A 13,226-nucleotide genomic window follows, 5' to 3' on the forward strand; every position below is an offset into this window, starting at 1 on the left:
AAAATTAGTTTCACTTTTAATATTTAGTTTTATATTAGTTTATTTTAATTAAGAGTTATTTTTACACTTATAGATACATTGTGTTATTTAGTCTTCCTACCCCAAAGTTCAAACCTAAAAGACATGGTCCAACCCAATTATCCTTAGCCCAAATAACCTTAGCCCATTACCCCATCCTTAACCTAAAACCCTAAGATCTTCACCTTTTTAATCTCCTAATTCGGACACCTACAGGGAGAAGGCCTAGTAGCAGCGACACCCCATTCAACTATACTGAACGAGTAAGAAAAAGAGACGGGAGAGAAACAAAGAATCTGAGAGCTAAAAGACGAAGAAAAAAGGAAAGAAAGAAGGCCAGCCTTTTTCTCCAAGAACTCCATTTTAGATCAGCCCCAAAATACCATGAAAGTGCAGCTATAAAACCTCCATTAAACCACCCTTAAACTCCATCAAACCTGACCTTAAACTCACTTCAAACCAGCTTACAAACACCTAGAACAACCAGCTCTTCATCATCACAAACACCAGCATTTTCTCCATAAAAAGTGATTTTATTTTCTCCATTAAAACCACGTAAACAGCCCAAATTGCAGCTAAAAAACAGCCTCAACGCCGCCGCAAAACCACCAAATATGCAGTCAAAAGCGGCCTAAAATATAGTCCAAAAACCTCCAAAGCTGTCGTCCTTCACCCCAACGAGCTGTCCTCCATACTGCTTCAACGGCTACAAAGCGAGCCGAGTTCAAGTCAAGATAGTCGAGGTTCGTGGAGGTCTGCGGCGAGCTTGACTCCAGTCCGATTCCCTTCCTTATTTCATTCGATTTCTTGAGAAGCCGTTTCGAGGTCCATTTCTCACTTTATCCTTGATTAATATATAAGTTTGGATTTTGGATTTTTATTATGATGGGTATTTTGAGTAAAATTTGATGGTTCATACTTACTGATATTTCTCATAGTTCAACAGTATGAGAACAACATATTAGAGCCTAAGCTAATTTATTTTGCACTTTAGCAAGAATTTGGCAATCTGTGATTATAGGGATAGAGGGCATACAATTGCCTTATACTGCCTCACCAGTACACCTTTATTTTTACTATGTTATAGGAGTACACAATCTAAATTGTTTTAATTATGCATATGAAGAAATTAACGGGCCAAAATAGTTAGTCAAGTTGCTTCTCATAATGAAGGTGTTCGCTTTTTATCTTCACTTTGTTACTTCTATTGAGCCATAGTATACAATGTTTTTGCCAAAGTAGTGTCGCAGAATTATTTGAGCGTGTTTCTTTTCGTATTCATAGTTGGCATAAATTAGCTTGTCATCTTTTGTTGTTTAAAGTTAGCAAGAACATGTTTGTCTCCTTTTAATCTATAAACAATAATAGTTTTCCTGTTTTGTTAGTTAGTTTTCTTAAATATTCTAGCTATTTTAAGTGAATTAGTTTTATAGAAGATTTAGTTCCATGAATTATTAAGGCCTGAATGTTTCACTGTCATTATTTGTTTAATACAAGTTAGAGAAGGAAAAAATCCATGTTAGAGTGACTCAAGGTGCAAAAGGCAGTAATGTATAAAGGGAATTGGGCTATAAGTGAGCCTTGAACTATAAGGAATCTGGCTAAGTAATAGATCATGTTAGCTAGCCTATTTGCTCCCCAATAATATCTTGTACATAAATTCGGCATCACAACAATCTCAAATATTAGGAAAATAATTAAATGCACTAGTTGCTTTAGGCGCGTTATAATAAATCATCAAACTACAGGTACGGTTCTATGACGTAGTTGTGATACGTAATTCCAAAATTTAGGGAAAAAATCCCAAAGAATGCTGGATTTTTGCCCTGATGATTCGAACCAACTTTTCTTATTAAATCCGGTATTTCTGTGAGGTTTTACTTAATTGATTTCTATTTAGGGAATCTGAATAACTCTTTCCTATAAAATTAGTATTCTTTGAAGATTTTACTGATTGATTCCTATTAAATGTCATGTTAAAGTCAGTGTGTGGTGAAATTTTATTTGTTTCTTTATTTGTGACCTTAATTTATCATACTTGCCTTAATTAGTTTTCAGTATGGTTTTGGAATTTCTACTAACTCCCTACATGGAATATTTTTGAGTCCTTACCTTAATTGGACTCCCTGTTGTGACCGTTAATTGATTGCCTCCCCCCCCCCCGAATTAAGGGGTCTATTCCGGACTCCTCTATGGGAATTGATTTTCTGACTAATTAATTGCTCCTAATTGATTGAACTGTGATTCTTTTACCTTATTTTAATTCACCCCTTAAGTGTTATATATACACTCTTGTTCTACCTCTCAAAGACAAACACTAAGTTCAGAACACACACACACACATTCAAACTCTCTCTTCTTTCTTTGTTACTTGTGCTAACTGTTGGTCTAGCTGGCTGAAAACTAAGGATAGATAGTGGAATTACACCTGTTTTACATTCTGCACTTTACTTCTTTAACTAGTATGTCTCTAAGTTAATTTTGAAACTCAATGTGTTCCATTCCTACACTAGTGTAAGTGGTTATGTATCCAATTTATTTCCATGTTTACTTTTTTAGTCAACATGTCTAAATTCTACCTTCTCTTATTAAATGTGTAGTCAGCATATCAAAGTCTCACTTGATTGTTTGATATTCTACCAGCATGCTTATTTAGTCTCTGTTTTGTAATGACCCGCCGGTCATTTTGAGCTTTTACACTTTGCTCACCAGTTCTCGGGCACGACTAGCGCCGTATGATGTATTATGACTTATGTAAATCGTCGGTTTGGTTTATCAGGGTAATCGAAGTGCATTTGAAAAGCAGTTCTCAGTTTGAAGCTTAAAATTTGAAAGGTTTGACCAAGTTTTTGACTTGTTAGTATATGATCTCGGATTTAAACTTTTATGATTTGGTTAGCTCTGTTAGGTGATTTGGGAATTAGGAGCATGATCGGAATGTATTTTGAAGGTCCGGAGTAGATTTAGGCTTGAATTGACGAAATTGGAATTTTGGCATTTTCCGGTTGATGGGTGAGATTTTATATAGGGGTTGGAATGGAATTCCGGATGTTGGAGTAGGTTCGTTGTATCATTATTGATGTGTGTGCAAAATTTCAGGTCATTCGGACGAGGTTTATTAGACTTTTTGATCGAAAGCGGAATTTGGAAGTTTTTGGAATTCTTAGGCTTGAATCCGATGTAATTTTGGTGTTGTGATGTTGTATTGAGCGTTCTGAAGGTCGGAACAAGTTTGAATGATGTTATGGAATATGTTGGCATGTTTGGTTAAGGTCCCGAGGGCCTCGGGTGAGTTTCGGGTGGTTGAACGGATCATTTCATGCTACAAAAAGTTGCAGAAAAACTATTGTTGGTGTTGCAGGTTTTTGACCCTCGCATTCGCGATGGATGTCCCGCGTTCGCAAAGGGTTAGGATGTGAGGCAGTAGAGTTGGCCTTCGCATTCGCAAAGGTGGTCCCTCATTCACGAAGGGCTGAGGTCAATGGTCATCGCGTTCGCGAGGGTTTTGCCGCGTTCGCGTAGAGGAAGTGGAATAGCTGGGACCCCAAAGCATTTGTTCTACACGTTCGCGTAGTAGAGGTCGCATTCGCGAAGAGGTGAGTCAGTTGTGCATCGCGTTCACGAGAGGGTCCTCTCGTTCGCATAGAAGAAATTTTGGTCAGTGAAGCTTTGTGCTTCGCGAACGCGAGGGTGTTGCTGCGTTCGCGATAAAGAAAATATCTGGGCAGACATATTATATTTCGAAATCGAGGGTTTAAGTCCAATATCACAAAAATCATTGGAGAGCTCGGGAGAAGGTGAAATTGGAGGAGATTTTCAGTGGAGCAATTGGGGTAAGTATTCTTCACTTATATTTGGTTTAATTCCATGATTTAGTCTTGAATTTCATCATTTAATTTGAGAAACTAGAGTGGTTTGGGAAACAAATGGAAGAAAAGTTTGAGAATTCTTTGGAGATTTGAATGGGCGTTTGATGTCGGATTTTGATGATTTTGGTATGTATAGACTCGTAAGAGGATAAAGATTCTATTGATGTTATTTTTATCGGATTCCAAGACGTGGGTCCGGGGCTCGGGTTTGGCCAATTTCGGAATTTTTTATGTAAATTGGTTATTTTCGAGTGGGCTTTATTCCCTTAGCATATTTTGACGGTATAAATCTGTATTTGGTTATATATGGAGCATTTGGAGATCGAGTCAAGAGGCAAGGGCATCGCGGGCTAGAGTTTGGACTGGATTGAAGTAAGTAATGATTGTAAATGTTTGTCCTTAGGTAATGAAACCTCAGATTTCACATCTTTGTGCTACTTTGAGGTGACGCGCATGCTAGATGACGAGTGTGGGATCGTGCACCGTTGGAGATTGTAACTTAGTCCGTTCCGTATGACTGTTAAGTCGCGTATATGATTGAAAACTATTTGATATCATTGTGTTTTGGAAATTATTACCATGTTTTGGGCTGAATGCCATATTTGGGCTTCGTGCCAACTGTTTTGGACCCTTTGGGGATTTTTACTACTATTCCTCACTGTTTTAACTTCATATTTGTACTCAGTAATGTTGTACTCTATTGTTTTCATAACTCAGCCATATTTACCCCGTTTGATATTTTTTAATGATATTTTGGGCTGAGCATCATTTTTTACTATTGCCCAATTGGCTTGAGAGATTTCTGACTGAATGAGGCTCAGGGCCTGTATTGTGAGGATACTGTGGGATCGGGCTGCGCGCCGCAGTAGTGTTGTATTGATTCATGATTATGAGGCCTAGGGCCTGATTTCTTAAACCACGAGGTGGCTTGTTATAAGGTCGAGTGCCTATTGATTATGTCATAAGATGACTTGATATTGCGCTTGGGCTGTAAGGAGCCCCTCTCGGAGTCTGTACACCCCCAATGAGCGCGGGTACCCAGTGTGAGTGATATGATGCAGTCCGAGGGGCTGTTGTTGTTTCATATTATTTCCCGAGGGGCTTTTCTTGATTAATGTTATGCCGAGGGCTGATTATGAGTGATTGTGAGGTAGCCCGATAGGCTGGTTCTGTTGATATTATGCCAATGGGCATTTTATGGTACATGTTTTATCCGAGGGGCTGTTTACGTTTCTATCATTTTTACTCACTGTATTATTTGAAACTATTGAAAGAAGTTTTCTTTTTAAAAGAAGAGGTTTTTCTGAAACTGAGCTTGATTTACGAAGTAAATAATTTCTGTACTGTTTTGGCAATGTACTGCATTTGTTGTATCGTTCTGACGTGGCTTACGTGTTTTCTTACTGCTCAACTTTCATTTACTTTTATTACTTACTGAGTTGGTGACTCATATTACTCCCTGCACCTTGTGAGCAGATTTAAGTATTTTTGGACCCGGTAGTGGGTGTTGATTGCTCAGTGGCAGAGTCATCGGAGTTAGCAAGATAATTGCCCGATATTTGCAGCACTGCTTTTCTCCCTCTTGTCTTCCTTAGACTGTATTTAGTACATTTTTAGACTCTTCGATGTATTCAGACCTTAGTGAATGCTCGTGACTTGTGACACCCTGATGTCGGGCTTTTGTATTTATTCTGCACTCTTCATTTAGACTTACATTATGACATATCTGATTAATTAAAGGCATAAAAATGATTGTTATTGGTTAAATGGTTAATTCGGGAGTTGTGTCGACTGGCCTAGTTTCACTATAGGCGCCATCACGACCGGGTCAGTTTTAAGGTCGTGACAAGTTGGTATTAAAGCCTAGGTTACATAAGGTCTCACGAGTTATGAGCAGGTTTAGTACAGTCTCGTGGATCGGTACGGAGATGTATGTACTTATCCTCGGAAGGCTATAGAACCTTTAGGAAATCCCACATTCTTGAATTCTTATCGTGCGTCCTTGATTCAGCTTGAAATGTAACTCTTTGAATTCTTTCCACGTGTTCGTATGCGTGCATGAGCGCTCGATATCGGCCGTGCATAGACAGCTTGTGATCCCCTGATCGAGGGGCGAGATGTGATTTATGTGTGTTGGTGTTGGGCCAGTCTGGAGGACTTAAGGCCGGGTTTTGCCTATAATTTGAGCACTGAGGCGTTGATTGTGTGAGCACGTGCTTCTGGATTTGTATGTCCGATAATGTCCCTATTAGTGGGAGTGATGACTGGATAGCTGTGTGATGGGTATGATGTGACTGCGAGATGTGTGCATATGATTTGAACGAGACAAGAAGGGTCTGCTTGGGGGTAGAAAGAATTATTAGGTGCTTGACTTCCATCTTGATTTGATGTATAACCCTGAGTTATAGGTGTGTGAAGAATCTTTTCATGTTGTCTAATTGGGGAATGGAGTAGATTTCATGTCACGATATGAGTTCAGACTCAGGAAGATTAAGTGATTGCGTAATGTTTATGACGGTGGAAGGGTATGAAGAACTATTAGTTTGAGGCAAAGCAAGTGGGTCATCTCCTGCGGAGTGTTCTGAAGTTTGTATGATCCTTATGTTGTTTGTTGGAAGACCTCTTTTACCAGTAAAATATAGGTGTTGCAATTTATATTTGGAGTTGTTTAAGAGAGTGGGCTTAACTGTTACGAGGGTGAATGCGAGATTTGCAGAAGATTTGAAGTACTAGATGGTCTGTGTTGCACGAGCTTATGAAGGATTGAGTTTAATCTCACTATGGCATTATGGCAGTAATAGAGTATATGCATTATGAGTTATTGTGTATTTTGATCTATGGCTTTGAGCCAAGTGGGGGAGTCTGCTATTGATTAGTTGATTGCACGGTTATGTGCTATGTTGGTTCCAGTTTGAGGCGTACTGGTGAATCAGTTATGGCTTACGGAGGTTGAGACCGAGGATGGCTCGAGTAAAGGAAATTTCAATAAAGGTTATGTTATGCTTTACGGGTGTATGAGAATCACGGAATGACTTGAGTTGTTATTGATAAAGGATGTACGGTGCATAGAACAGGAAGTTTCTTGGTTGCATTAAGGTGAGGTTACATTCTGCGGTGTTGGAGTGCTATTGGAGAATAGGTCGTCCGGTCCGTTTGATCGGTCTAATTGCGGTTTGAGTAGAGTGGATGACTCTTGAAAGTGGTTCTAATGGGTTCAAAATTTTACATGTAATATGTTACATCCTGTACCTTAGCATCAGGATGTGCCGCAGTAAATCCACATGAGTTCGAAGGAATTATGTCTATTAGGAGGTTGTTTTGAGACAGGGCTTAGTGGATAGTATGAAAGTATCAGTTGGCGGTTTACCTTTGTTGTGTGAGACTGTGAGGTTGGGGGTTTCGTTCAGCAATTAACTTAACAATTTACTCCAAATAAATAATGCTGCCTCCAGTACAGTGCATTTCAGTTGCTCTCTTGGTATAGCTTTAAGATATTAAGATATATCTATATTATTTTAACAATTAACAACAAATAATTGTTGTATAAGTCCAGTAATGTTTTCTGCTCTTTACGAGATAGATCTATTCCATGTAATGCGCAAGTTTTGATAAATCTTACTGGTGTTTAAGGCTTTTGCAAACACCACTAGTTTCTACGACCTTTTTTTATATCAAGATATCTCTTTTCCCATGTGTAGTTAGTGCATAAAAGCATTATTTAAGTTGTATTAGTTATTTGAATTCTTGTTGCACATATTTACTAATACTACCTTATGTAAATATAAAATTGTATACTTGTATGTATAATAACAGACACATCTGTGTTTTTGTGTTTATGTATATATTACATACCATAGCACTGTATCATCGGACACTTCTGGATGCACGTAATACAATTGGGCAAGCTGAAGCTTGGTTTTCAGCCAATCATTTAGCCAAGCGCCCTAGATTCGAGAGTGCAAGCAATTTGTCTATATATCCCCAGAGGCCTGGAGAGAAGGACTGTGCCCATTATATGCAAACAAGAACCTGTAAATTTGGAGATAGCTGCATGTTTGACCATCCTATTTGGGTTCCGGAGGGTGGAATCCCAGATTGGAAAGAGGTGATCATTTATTGCTATTTATTCTTAATAGAAAAAAACACAGTAGGTTATCAAATAAGTCATTCTTATTCTTTCCCGTGTATATCTATATTAAGTCTTTATTTATGAAAATATTGGGATAAGTTTCCATGTCATTTAAGCAATAGCTTTTATGAAATGTGATGTAGTTTTAATCTGGATTTCACTTTATTTTAATATTCCACTACAATTACATCTAGGTAGTTCATCTTGCATATATATTTGTTTTACTCCTCGTACTATATCTAGAAAGTGCAATGTTGATGTATGTGGAACATTGACGTCTTGATCAAGTCTTTAATCTCTATAATGATGGCCCACTTCATAAAAAAAAATTCTATAAAAACAAAGTATTTTTGTACATTAAATTCATTAATACGTGCTTGTGTGTGTATGTATTAATTTTGTATTAGTTATATGGTACCATATGATCATGACAGTAAAGTATATTATAGTATTGTGTATAAAGTGTATTAAAAATTAATAGAATTTTTAAGTAATTTGAGATAATTTTTTTAATTATGCGGATAATTAATTAATTACCGGATGACGGGGCACTACCTAATTACCTAACAAGTATATAAAAATTAAAATATCCTACCCCACGTGGCAGCACCCCCTTAAAGCATATGTATGACTCTTAAGTCATATGAGAATAGGTGGCGCTTGGACCAATTCATACCTTCATTTCTGATTGTTTATATTTGGTGTTAGGAGTAGTGCGATATGTTGGATGTAACCTCTTTACTAGGATCATTTACAATAGGAGAACACAAATTCCTTTATGTGAATGCAACTATGTGTGACGATCCGGATTTTTCATCCTCGGAAGTCGTGATGACGTCTATTAATGTGAGCTAGGCAAGTCAAACCTTTAATCTAATTATTTCATTAACCAATTATTTCTTTTTAACAAATATAAGATGATAACGTGGTAACAGCGGAAACTCAAATTTAAGCGGAAGACAACAATAAGATTTATGAAAACTCCATCTATTACAAATACTTAAGCCTTAACCACCCAAAACCTGGTGTCACAGTGTCACAGACTGTCTAAGATTGCTACATACAAAGTCTGAAGAAATAACAGTACATTGTTTTTGAATAAAAGGAAAATCAAATAGGAAATAGGGACAGAGGGAGATGTCAGGGCCTGCAGGTCTACCTTGGGTCTCTGGATGGACTGAAGGAAGCCTCCAAGCTACTATCCAAAAGCTGCTCCGAGATCTGCACATAGTGCAGAGTGTAGTATTAGCACAACCGACCCCATGTGCTGGTAAGTGTCCAGCCTAACCCAGGCGAAGTAGTGACGAGGCTAGGACCAGAATACCAAATAAACCTGTGCAGTTCAAATATATATACAGAGCAAAAGAAATACAGAAATAAACAAATAAAGATAGGAGGGAAAACATGCTTCGGGGAATAACGGGTAAAACAGATTATCAAGAGAATTATAAAGGAGTCAAAATCAACCACTAACAAGAATAAGGAAAACAAAGGCAGATTTCACTTTCTTTTCACATATTGTTGCAGGCGTGCAACCCGATTCTATTTCCTGTGTTTCGTGGAAGATGTGTCACTCGCTCCCATTTCATATATCTCATGGCAGGCGTGCCACCTGCTCCCATTTTATTTACCTCATGGTAGGCGTACCACCCGCTCCCATTTCATTTATCTCGTGGTAAGCGTACCACCCGCTCCCATTTCATTATATCTTGTGGTAGGCGTACCACCCGCTCCCATTTCATTATATTTTGTGGTAGGCGTACCACCCGCTCCCAATTACAAGCCAACAAAAATCACAAGGAATCCCGGCAAGGGAACAAGAACAATAGAACAACTTCCCGGGAAGGGAACAATGATATTTCAACAATATCCCGGCAAGGGAACAATAATATCAACAAACATCCCGGCAAGGGAACAATACTATCAAAACATACATCCTGGCGAGGGATCATTAATATCAAACAAACATCCCGACAATGGAACAATGGTGATAATAACATATGAAGCACAATAAACCACAACGGAGTCATAACACTTATAATACAAGACTCACGGGAATGCTTGACACCAACATATAGATACTCGTCACCATGCCTATACGTCGTACTCCACAATTAACATGTAGCAAATAAGACACAACTCTTAATCCCTCAAGCTATGGTTAGACCAGACACTTACCTCGGACTTTCACGGCCAACTCAAGCCTCAAACACCGCCTTTCCTTTTGAATTCGGCTCCAAATCAATTGTATCTAGACATAATCGACTTAATAACATAAATAAACACTAAATAATCCAATTTCAATGCTTAATTATAGCTTTCCCATCACTCTTCCCAAAAAGTCAAAAATCGACCCCGGACCCGCTTGGTCAAAACACGAGGTTCGGACCAAAACCTGATCACCCACGAGCCCGAATATATAATTTGTTTTGAAATCCGACCCCAAAACGAGGTCAAATTACCAATAATCAAAAAGCCTTAACTCTACCCAAATCCCAAATTTTCTACCCTTAATCTCATGTTTTAGGCCTAGAAATCAAGTGGGTGTTGATAAAAATGAAAGTAAACACGTCAAAGATTACTTACCCAAGAGGTTATGGTGAAGAAGTTCTTCAGAAATCGCTCAAGAGGTGTGGAGAAGAAGAAGTTTGTGAAAAATGGGTTAAATCCCGTAATGCATTCTGTTTCTGGACTTTTAAAATAACTGGGCGAAATTGGTCTTCGCGTTCACGATGCGTTAGGCCTGACAGACCTTCACGTTCGCGATAATCGGCTTGCGTTCGCGGAGAAGTAACTCCTCGAGGCTTCACATTCACGCCCTAGTGGTCGCGTTCGCGTAGGTATAATACCCTTTCCCCCTGACCAAGCCACAAGCCTTCGCGTTCGCGATACCAGGTTCGTGTTCGCAAAGGGTAGACCCCCCAAAGCTTCACGTTCGCGACCTGGGTCTCGCGTTCGCGTAGAAGGAAATTTTCCTTCAGCACTATTAACTCATCGCGTTCGCGAGGGTCCTCCCGCGAACGCGAAGAAGAAAATACCAGAATACCAGCAACTGAAAATCTGCAACTTTTAAGAGTTTAAAACCTTCCGAAACTCACCCGAACCCTGTGGGCTCTAAACCAAACATACGTACTAACTCAAGAACATCATATGAACTTATCTGGGCGATCAAATCGCCAAAATAACATCATTAACATCGAATTAAACCTCAAAATCAATGAATTATTTCAAAACTTCTTAAAACATCAAATTTTGCTTTTAAGATCCGAATCCCGTCAAACGGATTTCATTTCTTACCAAACTTCACAGAATTATCCTAAATCATATATAAGACATGTAGTGAGCGCCGGAACCAAAATACAGGCCCGATACCAACATGTCCTAATCAAAATTCATTTCCAATTCCTTTAAACAATTTCAGAACATAATATTCTTCAAAAATTCATTTCTCGTGCTTGGGACCTCGGAATTCGATTCCATGCATACATCCAAGTCCCATATTTTCCTACGGACCCATCCGAAACTGTCAAATCACGGGTCCGGGTTCGTTTAACCAAAACGTTGACCGAAGTCAAATTAATTCATTTTTATAGTCAAAATTTATCATTTTTCACAGATTTTCACATACAAGCTTTCCGGCTACGCGTCCGGACTGCGCACGTAAATTGAGGTGATGCTAAAAGAGGTTCTTAAGGCCTCAGAATGCAGAATTTCATTTAAAAACAAGTGATAGACCTCTACAATATGGAACAAGATAGATGTAGTCAGACATATGCAACCTTATCTTTGTATGTTTCTTGCAAGTGTTCATTTTCATTCTTTAATCCTATCATGCTTGAAGTACGTAGATCTAACAATTGGTCCCTAAGTCATCCTTCTCTGTCGCGTTCTCTCTATCAGAAATTATTAAATAGGGAAGGTCAGGATTGGTATATGAACTCATACAAGGACAACTAGTTAAATAGTTGGTATTCCTGACTTATCCTTCTTAATTTATTGAGTAATTTTCACATCTTCTCAGTTAGCAAACGGCTGTGAAGCAATTCTTCCGCTTAAAGATGCTAATGGTCATCATTTAAAGGGTGGAGATGTTGTGTACATTAGAGTGCCTATGTAGGGAAGCTTTTTATATGTTCTTATTCCTCATTTCTGTCCCATTCTTATAAAGGAATAGATAACAACTATTGGTGTCCATTAGGGGCATCATTGATGGTAAAATTGAGTATCCTCTGTACACTAGTTCACACAGTATGATGTGGTATGGGGGTTAGATAGTATGGATCTCAATTTGGCAAAGACGTGTGTTGGAAGAATTGTCAAGAGAACCGGCTCAGGTATGTTAAGGCTATCCCTTCTTTCTTTTGGCATGATCCATACGATACAAGCGAAACGAGCAAATGCACAACTTCCATAAAATGTCTCTATTCATAGAAATACTTATGTTCTTGATTCCTCATGTGTCTTTTTATTCTACCATCTGTTCATGGGCCTCAGAAAAATACGTATTTGATAAAGTTTATCCGAAAGGTATATTGATTTTTATGGCATTCCGAGAAGATTTTATTATTTCATATGGCATATTGATTTTTATGGCATTTCAATTTGTATATTTGGCTAGAAACTGAGGTTTGCATTGGAGGGTGTCAAGACTCGTGGTATTTCTATATCATTATGGGATTCTATATATCAGTATCAGGAAGGTGAAGGTAATGGCTTTGGGTTTGGAGGGAGTCAATTCAGGGTAGGTATTTTGAATGTGGTGTGTTTGGGAATATTGAAGAGAGTATCTGTAAGGCTCCGAAATTTTTTAAGTAATTTAGGATTTCGGGGTGCCATGTAGGCTAATTATAATATTTTATGTGCTATTAACATGATGGCATCAATTGGATTTGGTAAATAAGTGTATAAGTCTTATAATAAGTAATGTGAGGTCTAATAGGAGGCCTAAGTCTAAGTCAAGTTAGAAAATTTCATAATGGGCTAAAATTCCAAATGAGTTCGCACAAGTCCACATTTTGGATGGGCATATATAAAATATATATATATATATAAAGTTTTATGTGATGAACAACCTATCATATGAAAGGCCTTCGAGTCTAGTTTCCAACGCTTCAAACCATTCGTTATTTGGACATTCCAACACAAAGTTATGATCAAATTACCAAAGGCTGGTAAAATGTGATCTTGTGTCAGTTCTGCGATCGCAAAAT

At 38.2% G+C, this 13,226-nt stretch overlaps 1 long non-coding RNA gene across 1 annotated transcript; it reads left to right on the top strand.

Annotated features, from left to right (window-relative positions):
• Positions 1–249: 249 nt before the first annotated feature.
• LOC138888752 (uncharacterized) lies at positions 250–8,125 on the top strand. Its single transcript, XR_011406182.1, has 2 exons — positions 250–843; positions 7,745–8,125. It is a non-coding gene; the product is annotated as an uncharacterized lncRNA (long non-coding RNA).
• Positions 8,126–13,226: the final 5,101 nt, after the last annotated feature.

The sequence above is a fragment of the Nicotiana sylvestris genome, chromosome 3, assembly GCF_000393655.2.
Source record: "Nicotiana sylvestris chromosome 3, ASM39365v2, whole genome shotgun sequence".
In the NCBI taxonomy this organism is placed as follows: domain Eukaryota; kingdom Viridiplantae; phylum Streptophyta; class Magnoliopsida; order Solanales; family Solanaceae; genus Nicotiana; species Nicotiana sylvestris.